Genomic DNA, 11,544 nt, shown 5'->3' with positions numbered 1-11,544 from the left:
AACATAACATTATGCGATATATCATATAATGTAATGCATTCCCATACACTACCAAAACAATCCTTGAGTACTGTTACCGCAAATGAATGAATTCCATTTTGGCGCCAAAGTACAACCTTAAAGATCTTAACCGGTCACATTCGCGTCGCCGTACCGTCTGCTAACAGTCCCCGTCAGGGGTTGGTTACTTTTTTGAAAGATAAGAGTTCCAGTAAGGGAACGAAGTGAAATGGAGCGAATAGATAGCTATCTTTGAACAAACCACTAAGGCCCTGCACTGCACTGCTAAAGCCAGGGTAATTATGCTGCATTATTGTAGAGCGCTTAAAGACTTCTGATAAAGTAAGTGTTAGGCGCTATATAAGCAAATATAATTATTTTATTATTATCTCACTGAGCAGCGAATTCTTGCGAACGTAGCGAACTTGGGGTTTCGCCAGGGTTAGTAAAAGGTTGCAAAAGGTTGCAAGAATGTTCGCAAACAGTCGTAGGCCTTTGCAAACGGTTGTAAAACGGTGTTGCCCTTTTTTATTGCCAGTTCTCCTTGTTTCGCCAATGCTAACGACCACGTTACAATATAGTTCCTTTATAAAACAGACCCATTGAGTACTAGGAGCTATCAAAAGGTTTCAAACGTTCGCAAATAGTGGCAAATGATTGGCAAATACTTACTAATCTTCATAAAAAAATGTCTCTAGTCGCCAACTGCTTTTCGCAAACACTTTCAGAAACATTTGCTTAAATGTTGCTAATTGTCGCTAAACGTCACTAAAAGTCGCTGATTTTCGCCAACATTCGTCAGAAAAGTTGGTGAATCTAAATTCGCAACGTTGGTAAGTGAGATACGGCCTTTGAGATTCATTTTTCATTAAAAAGAATTAACGAACATCTTTCGGATCTCGCTGGTATTTTGCATTGATACGGATTTCGCCAGATGCATCCACAAGACATGCACGGACTTGAGATTAGTATAATTAAAGAATTTCATTTTGGCGCCATAGTAAAATCTCGAATTTGTTAACCGTTCACATTCTCCGACAAGGTGTATTCAACATGCGAAAGTCCGCGGTATGTTAATACATATTGGCAAGTAATTGAAATAGTGAAAGACGTTAATGGAAAAGAAACCTGATTGATAATGAACTCTTTTGAAAAATGGAGTTTTGGAATCACCATTAAGATTTTAAAATGACTCAATCATACTGACAATCGAATAAAGTGATGAGTACTACAGGCAGACATTTTTTTTTTTATTTGTACATAATATGTGCCATCAAAGTTAAAACAAACTTGATGTTTTTTTATAGGGGGATGGGAGTACCTGGAAAATTACATAGATCATGTTCATGAAAGAATAAACAACCACATAAAAATAATAAAGATGATCAGTTTATTATTGTTCACCTATAGCTGAACTCAAAGTTCTCATTAATCTCCAATGGGCTATCCATAAAACAGTGATGACTTCCGCAAAGGAAATGAAGGATTTCAGAATAGATGGACTCCGTTTTCAATTACATAGGATTTGAAGTTAATTTGCCGATGGGAATGATATGTGATCAGGATTCCTCTAAAATCCAAGATATCATTGAAAATAAATCAGGTAGGTTGGTAGAATACAGTGGCAGTTGAGGGGTTTTCACAAAGAGGGAGGAACACCCTTGTTTCTTTGGCTTTTTTCATTTTGTATTTGTATTTGTATTTATTAGGTGATACGTAACGAAGTCAACGTATCACCTTTTGATTTCGTCAAGATTTTTCTTTATTATTTATTTTTATTATTCTTCCTCGAATTTGTTCGCAGGATATCTCAAGACTGAATAAAGCCATTATCATGAAACTTTCAATGATGATAGATCTTAGTCTAACTTAGAACTGCGTGACTTTTCAAAGACTCAAAGTCATCGTGACGTCATCCAGGCGCCATTTTGTAAAAATCAACTAATGATCATATCTTTATAACGAATAATAATTTTTCATTCATATTTATCATGATTAAGATCAATATCCGTCCGGTCAAGTTGAGGTCAATAAACGTGCGTAAATGCGCGCGTGCGCGCTCGTCCGCGCGTTTACGCGCGCGCAAAAATTAAAAATGCTCTAAATCATCCCAAATTTTTTTTGCATACGTTTCAGGCCATGAGGAGCATTTGATAAAAAAATTACGCACACGCGCATGCGCGCGCGTTTTCGCGCGTACTGGCATTTTGCAACATAGAATCGCCGATTTTTTTCTGTCATCATATTTGGTACATTTTTCCAAGCATTTTGATAATTTGTTCACCTTTTATTAACGCAATGAGCGTCCGTCAAAGTTGACAGCACGCGCGGATTTGCGTTATCTTTATCCACAATACATGGGCAAAAACATGCCTATATAAAATTCATTGTAACTCTTTAGAATAGATAGAAACTCCTAATATTTTTTCATATTTGGATAGATTATGAGTCGGAGATATGATTTCATGTCTCATTTGATCCTCAATTAACTCATGACGTCATCAAAATGGCCTCCAAACTCCAAATTTAAATTTGCATATTATGACGTCAGCATATTTTTGGAAAATTGATTGTATCTCTGTAAATATGGATCAATTTTCTTTTTAATTTTGATATGTTCTAGCTGAGACAATTTTCTACAAATGTAATGTTCACAATTTTTATTTTTGACAAAAGTATCATGGTGTATTTTTGCGATTAAAGGAGGCATGTCAATTTTTCGCATTTTGCGTGTATTCTCTATGGGACATGACTTTTTCTCAAAACTGGATTCTACACTCCTGTCTTTCGCGAGCAAAATCTCCGTTGTTTTAGCTTCGTTTTCGCTGAGCTTCGGATATGTTGTAGCTGAGACAATGAGCTATCAAAAGTGTGCCCCTTATTTTTTCGATTAGATGCCTGGATCATGCTTATATTTTACTTGCAAAGTAGGATTTCTGAATTCCATTTCCTGTTTACGTGTAATCGCTATGGGAGATGTTTTGGTATATCGGTAACGCACTTGACTTCCAACCTCGAGATCCCTGGTTCGAGTCCGGGTGTCTCCAACACTTTTTTTTCCCCACTTTTTTTTCCTTTTGACCTTCACTGTACCATCTCCTTTGATTATTTAAACACGTAGATTCGCAAATAATGTCATAAATAACCCTTTTTACTTTATTATTACCCTATTTTCACTTAATCCATTACTTTTTGCGTGTAATCCCTATGGGAAATGACTTTTTCTCAAATCTGGAGTCTACATTCCTGTCTTTTGCGAGCAATATCGCCGTTATTTCGGGTTGGATTTTGTTGATTTTTGAGTATGTTGTAGCTGAGATTATATGCTATCTAAATCAACCCTCATTTTTTCAATAAGATGTCATGATCGCGCTCATGATCATGATCATGATCATCACGATCATCATTATCATAATGATGCTAATCATTTATCAATTACATTTTCATTTCTTTGAATAAGATAAAATCGTCAAAAGGTTTTCTTCATGATGTACATTAGAGTCAAATGTGTAACTGGTTACTGCACAGGGTCAAAGGTCATATATTGTTTCAATCTATCTTCCCTAGATCCATGATGATCAAGGAGACACAATTTAATCTTGACATATGAATAGATCATAATGGGAGAAGCATATGAATGGGAGAAGCAAAATAATATATCGTGTAATGCATTATTCGTTATGTAAACCATTATCATACGTATCACCTAATTCGTCTAAGTGACGAATTAAAGTCTAGTGTGATTTGTTCCCATACATCCAACGATACTTTCCTGACTGGCACCACAACTGTAAATTGTTCCTCTATCGATAATGCCGGAAACACTGGCAGTTGCACTCTCTTTGTAACTGTCACAGGTAATAATACATGATTTTCCTGTACAACGAAACATCTTTTTCAAATGAAGTGTATCAAGTTAAAAAGAATTAAGAATAATTGTTTGTCAGGATTTCTATGTTTTTTCTATTAAACCTCGTATTACTTTTGTCACCTTTTTAGACAACGAAGCACCTACTCTGAGTTGCTCCAATGTAACATCCACTACGGATGACGGACTACATTCATCGTCAAGTGTTGTTATAAGCTCAACCGCAACTGACAATGTGGATGCAGATCTTAATGTGATTTGTTCCCATACATCCAACGATACTTTCCTGACAGGCACCACAACTGTAAATTGTTCCTCTACCGATAATGCCGGAAACACTGGCAGTTGCACTCTATTCGTAACAGTCACAGGTAATAATACATGATTTTCCTGTACAACGAAACATCTTTTTTAAATGAAGTGTATCAAGTTAAAAAGAATTAAGAATAATTGTTTTTCAGGATTTCTATGTTATTTCCATTTAACCTCGTATTACTTTTGTCACCTTTTTAGACAACGAAGCACCTACTCTGAGTTGCTCTAATGTAACATCCACTACGGATGACGGACTACATTCATCGTCAAGTGTTGTTATAAGCTCAACCGCAACTGACAATGTGGATGCAGATCTTAATTAGGTGATACGTAACGAAGTCAACGTATCACCTTTTGATTTCGTCAAGATTTTTCTTTATTATTATTATTAGGTGATACGTAACGAAGTCAACGTATCACCTTTTGATTTCGTCAAGATTTTTCTTTATTATTATTATTATTATTATTATTTATTTTTATTATTCTTCCTCGAATTTGTTCGCAGGATATCTCAAGACTGAATAAAGCCATTATCATGAAACTTTCAATGATGATAGATCTTAGTCTAACTTAGAACTGTGTGACTTTTCAGACAGTCAAGGTCATCGTGACGTCATCCAGGCGCCATTTTGTGAAAATCAACTTATGATCATATCTTCATAAAGGAAAGCCATTTTTCATTCATATTTATCATGATTAAACTCAATATCCGTCCGGTCAATTTCAAGTCAATAAATGCGCGCAAAAATGCGCGTACGCTTATGTCCGCGCGTTTACGCGCGCGAAAAAAATTAAAATGCTCCAAATCATCCCAATTTTTTTTTACATCCGTTTCAGGCCATATGGAGCATTTGATAAAAAAATTACGCACACGCGCAAGCGCGCGTTTTCGCGCGTACTGGCATTTTGCAATATAGAATCGCCGAATTTTTTCTGTCATTATATTTGGTACATTTTTCCAAGCATTTTGATAACTTGTTCACCTTTTATTAACGCAATGAGCGTCCGTCAAAGTTGACAGCACGCGTGGATTTGCGTTATCTTTATCTACAATACATGGGCAAAAACATGCCTATATAAAAGTCATTGTAACTCTTTAGAATAGATAGAAACTCCTAATATTTTTTCATATTTGGATAGATTATGAGTCGGAGATATGATTTCATGTCTCATTTGATCCTCAATTAACTCATGACGTCATCATAATGGCCTCCAAACTCAAATTTTTAATTTGCATATTATGACGTCAGCATATTTTTGGAAAATTGATTGTATCTCTGTAAATATGGATTAATTTTCTTTTTTTAATTTTGATAAGTTCTAGCTGAGACAATTTTCTACAAATGTAATATTCACAATTTTTATTTTTGACAAAAGTATCATGGTGTATTTTTGCAATTAAAGGAGGCATGTCAATTGTTCGCATTTTGCGTGTATTCTCTATGGGACATGACTTTTTCTCAAAACTGGATTCTACACTCCTGTCTTTCGCGATCAAAATCTCCGTTGTTTTAGCTTCGTCTTCGCTGAGCTTCGGATATGTTGTAGCTGAGACAATGATGAGCTATCAAAGGTGTGCCCTTTATTTTTCGATTAGATGCCGGGATCATGCTCATATTTCACTTGCAAAGTGGGATTTCTGAATTCCATTTCCCGTTTACGTGTAATCGCTATGGGAGATGTTTTGGTATATCGGTAACGCACTTGACTTCCAACCTCGAGATCCCTGGTTCGAGTCCGGGTGTCTCCAACACTTTTTTTTCACTTTTTTTTCCTTTTGACCTTCACTGTACCATCTCCTTTGATTATTTAAACACGTAGATTCGCAAATAATGTCATAAATAACCCTTTTTACTTTATTATTACCCTATTTTCACTTAATCCATTACTTTTTGCGTGTAATCCCTATGGGAGATGACTTTTTCTAAAATCTGGAGTCTACATTTCTGTCTTTTGCGAGCAATATCGCCGTTATTTCGGCTTGGATTTTGTTGATTTTTTAGTATGTTGTAGCTGAGACTATATGCTATCTAAATCAACCCTCATTTTTTCAATAAGATGTCATGATCGCGCTCATGATCATGATCATGATCATCATGATCATCATTATCATAATGATGATAATCATTTATCAATTACATTTTCATTTCTTTGAATAAGATAAAAATCGTCAAAAGGTGTTCTTCATGATGTAAATTAGAGTCAAATGTGTAACTGGTTACTGCACAGGGTCGAAGGTCATATATTGTTTCAATCTATCTTCCCTAGATCCATGATGATCAAGGAGACACAATTTAATCTTGACATATGAATAGATCATAATGGGAGAAGCATATTAATGGGAGAAGCAGTTTACAAAATAATATATCGTGTAATGCATTATTCGTTATGTAAACCATTATCATACGTATCACCTAATTCGTCTAAGTGACGAATTAAAGTCTAGTTTATTTATTATTATTCTTCCTCGAATTTGTTCGCAGGATATCTCAAGACTGAATGAAGCCATTGTTATGAATCTTTCAATGATAATAGATCTTAGTCTAACTTAGAACTGCGTGACTTTTCAAAGACTCAAAGTCATCGTGACGTCATCCAGGCGCCATTTTGTAAAAATCAACTTATGATCATATCTTCATAACGGAAAGTAATTTTACATTCATATTTATCAAGATTAAGATCAATATCCGTCGGGTTAATTTGAGTTCAATAAATGCGCGCAAAAATGCGCGTACGCGTAGGCGCGCGCGTTAATGCGCGCGTAAAATTTTAAATTGCTCAAAATCGTCTTAAATTTTTTTGCATACGTTTCAGGCCATTATAAGCATTTCATAAAAAATCACGCAAAACACGCATTTTTGCACGTTTTCGTTCGTCACGGCCGAACGAAAAATAATTTCTCCGCAAAAGCTCTTGACCGAATATTCCTCATATTTTTCCGGAAAATTTGATACCATGTTTAGCTCTTTATCACTATTAAAAACGGAATGAGCGTCCGTTCAAGATAACCGTCCGTACGCGCGATTTTTGTAATACATTGCATATATGGGCAAAAACATGCCTATGAAAAGTCCATTGGGATGAATAGGGATTGCCAATTTTTTTTTCATATTTAGATAGAGTATGAGTCGGAGGTATGATTTCATATCTCATTTGGCCATTAAGTACATCTTAACGTCATCATAATGGCCTTGGGAGTCAAAAATACAAAATTGCATATTATGACGTCATTGTATTTATGGAAAATGTAGTGTATTTCTCTCAATATTCATCGATTCTCTTTGAAATGTCGATATGTTGTAGATAAGGCAATTCGCTACAAGATCACTTTTCACTAAGTTTCATTTTAATGAGGTCATCATAGTACAAAATTCAATTAAAGGCCACATGTCAGAATTTTCGTCATTTGCGTGTTATGTCTATGGAAGGTGAATTTCGTTCACATCGTGAATCTACATGGCATTCATCTATGAGCACTATCTATCTTATGTGTGCTCTGTTTTCTCCCAAATTGGGGTATGTTATAGCTGAGACCATGGGCTATCAAAAAGGGTGACTTTGTTTTTTAATCAGATGTTGGGATCATGTTAACATTTTCGATCGAAAGTTGAAATTGCAAATTTTGAAGGGATCATTAGGTGATACGTAACGAAGTCAACGTATCACCTTTTGATTTCGTCAAGATTGTTATTTATTAGGTGATACGTAACGAAGTCAACGTATCACCTTTTGATTTCGTCAAGATTTTTCTTTATTAGGTGATACGTAACGAAGTCAACGTATCACCTTTTGATTTCGTCAAGATTTTTCTTTATTATTATTATTTATTTTTATTATTCTTCCTCGAATTTGTTCGCAGGATATCTCAAGACTGAATAAAGCCATTATCATGAAACTTTCAATGATGATAGATCTTAGTCTAACTTAGAACTGCGTGAATTTTCAAAGACTCAAAATTATCGTGACGTCATCCAGGCGCCATTTTGTGAAAATCAACTAATGATCATATCTTCATAACGAATAGTAATTTTTCATTCATATTTATCATGATTAAGATCAATATCCGTCCGGTCAATTTCAAGTCAATAAAAGTCCGTAAATGCGCGCGTGCGCGCTCGTCCGCGCGTTTACGCGCGCGCAAAAAATTAAAATGCGCTAAATCATCCCAAATTTTTTTTGCATACGTTTCAGGCCATATGGAGCATTTGATAAAAAAATTACGCACACGCGCATGCGCGCGCGTTTTCGTGCGTACTGGCATTTTGCAACCCAGAATCGCAATTTTTTTCTGACATCATATTTGGTACATTTTTCCAAGCATTTTGATAATTTGTTCACCTTTTAATAACGCAATGAGCGTCCGTCAAAGTTGACAGCACGCGCGGATTTGCGTTATCTTTATCCACAATACATGGGCAAAAACATGCCTATATAAAATTCATTGTAACTCTTTAGAATAGATAGAAACTCCTAATATTTTTTCATATTTGGATAGATTATGAGTCGGAGATATGATTTCATGTCTCATTTTATCCTCAATTAACTCATGACGTCATCATAATGGCCTCCAAACTCAAAATTTTAATTTGCATATTATGACGTCAGCATATTTTTGGAAAATTGATTGTATCTCTGTAAATATGGATCAATTTTCTTTTTAATTTTGATATGTTCTAGCTGAGACAATTTTCTACAAATGTAGTATTCACAATTTTTATTTTTGACAAAAATATCATGGTGTATTTTTGCGATTAAAGGAGGTATGTCAATTTTTCGCATTTTGCGTGTATTCTCTAAGGGACATGACTTTTTCTAAAAACTGGATTCTACACTCCTGTCTTTCGCGAGCAAAATCTCCGTTGTTTTAGCTTCGTTTTCGCTGAGCTTCGAATATGTTGTAGCTGAGACAATGAGCTATCAAAATTGTGCCCTTTTTCTTCGATTAGATGCCGGGATCATGCTCATATTTTACTTGCAAAGTAGGATTTCTGAATTCCATTTCCCGTTTACGTGTAATCGCTATGGGAGATGTTTTGGTATATCGGTAACGCAGTTGACTTCCAACCTCGAGATCCCTGGTTCGAGTCCGGGTGTCTCCAACACTTTTTTTCACTTTTTTTTTCCTTCTGACCTTCACTGTATCATCTCCTTTGATTATTTAAACACGTAGATTCGCAAATATCGTCATAAATAACCCTTTTTACTTTATTATTACCCTATTTTCACTTAATCCATTACTTTTTGCGTGTAATCCCTATAGGAGATGACTTTTTCTTAAAATCTGGAGTCTACATTCCTGTCTTTTGCGAGCAATATCGCCGTTATTTCGGCTTGGATTTTGTTGATTTTTGAGTGTGTTGTAGCTGAGACTATATGCTATCTAAATCAACCCTCATTTTTTCAATAAGATGTCATGATCGCGCTCATGATCATGATCTTTATCATCATGATCATCATTATCATAATGATGATAATCATTTATCAATTACATTTTCATTTCTTTGAATAAGATAAAATCGTCAAAAGGTATTATTCATGATGTAAATTAGAGTCAAATGTGTAACTAGTTACTGCACAGGGTCAACGGTCATATATTGTTTCAATCTATCTTCCCTAGATCCATGATGATCAAGGAGACACAATTTAATCTTTACATATGAATAGATCATAATGGGAGAAGCATATAAATCGGAGAAGCATTTTACAAAATAATATATCGTGTAATGCATTATTCGTTATGTAAACCATTATCATACGTATCACCTAATTCGTCTAAGTGACGAATTAAAGTCTAGTTATTATTATTATTATTATTATTTATTTTTATTATTCTTCCTCGAATTTGTTCGCAGGATATCTCAAGACTGAATAAAGCCATTATCATGAAACTTTCAATGATGATAGATCTTAGTCTAACTTAGAACTGTGTGACTTTTCAGACAGTCAAGGTCATCGTGACGTCATCCAGGCGCCATTTTGTGAAAATCAACTTATGATCATATCTTCATAAAGGAAAGCCATTTTTCATTCATATTTATCATGATTAAACTCAATATCCGTCCGGTCAATTTCAAGTCAATAAATGCGCGCAAAAATGCGCGTACGCTTATGTCCGCGCGTTTACGCGCGCGAAAAAAATTAAAATGCTCCAAATCATCCCAATTTTTTTTTACATCCGTTTCAGGCCATATGGAGCATTTGATAAAAAAATTACGCACACGCGCATGCGCGCGCGTTTTCGCGCGTACTGGCATTTTGCAATATAGAATCGCCGAATTTTTTCTGTCATTATATTTGGTACATTTTTCCAAGCATTTTGATAACTTGTTCACCTTTTATTAACGCAATGAGCGTCCGTCAAAGTTGACAGCACGCGTGGATTTGCGTTATCTTTATCTACAATACATGGGCAAAAACATGCCTATATAAAAGTCATTGTAACTCTTTAGAATAGATAGAAACTCCTAATATTTTTTCATATTTGGATAGATTATGAGTCGGAGATATGATTTCATGTCTCATTTGATCCTCAATTAACTCATGACGTCATCATAATGGCCTCCAAACTCAAATTTTTAATTTGCATATTATGACGTCAGCATATTTTTGGAAAATTGATTGTATCTCTGTAAATATGGATTAATTTTCTTTTTTTAATTTTGATAAGTTCTAGCTGAGACAATTTTCTACAAATGTAATATTCACAATTTTTATTTTTGACAAAAGTATCATGGTGTATTTTTGCAATTAAAGGAGGCATGTCAATTGTTCGCATTTTGCGTGTATTCTCTATGGGACATGACTTTTTCTCAAAACTGGATTCTACACTCCTGTCTTTCGCGATCAAAATCTCCGTTGTTTTAGCTTCGTCTTCGCTGAGCTTCGGATATGTTGTAGCTGAGACAATGAGCTATCAAAAGTGTGCCCTTTATTTTTCGATTAGATGCCGGGATCATGCTCATATTTCACTTGCAAAGTGGGATTTCTGAATTCCATTTCCCGTTTACGTGTAATCGCTATGGGAGATGTTTTGGTATATCGGTAACGCACTTGACTTCCAACCTCGAGATCCCTGGTTCGAGTCCGGGTGTCTCCAACACTTTTTTTTCACTTTTTTTTCCTTTTGACCTTCACTGTACCATCTCCTTTGATTATTTAAACACGTAGATTCGCAAATAATGTCATAAATAACCCTTTTTACTTTATTATTACCCTATTTTCACTTAATCCATTACTTTTTGCGTGTAATCCCTATGGGAAATGACTTTTTCTCAAATCTGGAGTCTACATTCCTGTCTTTGGCGAGCAATATCGCCGTTATTTCGGCTTGGATTTTGTTGATTTTTGAGTATGTTGTAGCT

At 35.1% G+C, this 11,544-nt stretch overlaps 1 long non-coding RNA gene across 1 annotated transcript; it reads left to right on the top strand.

Annotated features, from left to right (window-relative positions):
* The first annotated feature begins 3,751 nt into the window (after nt 1–3,751).
* Nucleotides 3,752–4,497, top strand: LOC105446092. Its single transcript, XR_973622.2, has 3 exons — nt 3,752–3,857; nt 4,000–4,239; nt 4,382–4,497. It is a non-coding gene; the product is annotated as an uncharacterized LOC105446092 (long non-coding RNA).
* The last annotated feature ends 7,047 nt before the right edge of the window (nt 4,498–11,544 follow it).

This window comes from Strongylocentrotus purpuratus, unplaced genomic scaffold (assembly GCF_000002235.5).
Source record: "Strongylocentrotus purpuratus isolate Spur 01 unplaced genomic scaffold, Spur_5.0 spur5_contig_866, whole genome shotgun sequence".
Lineage (NCBI taxonomy): Eukaryota > Metazoa > Echinodermata > Echinoidea > Camarodonta > Strongylocentrotidae > Strongylocentrotus > Strongylocentrotus purpuratus.
Note: the sequence above shows the minus strand (reverse complement) of the source record. Positions and strands in the feature narration are given on the sequence as shown.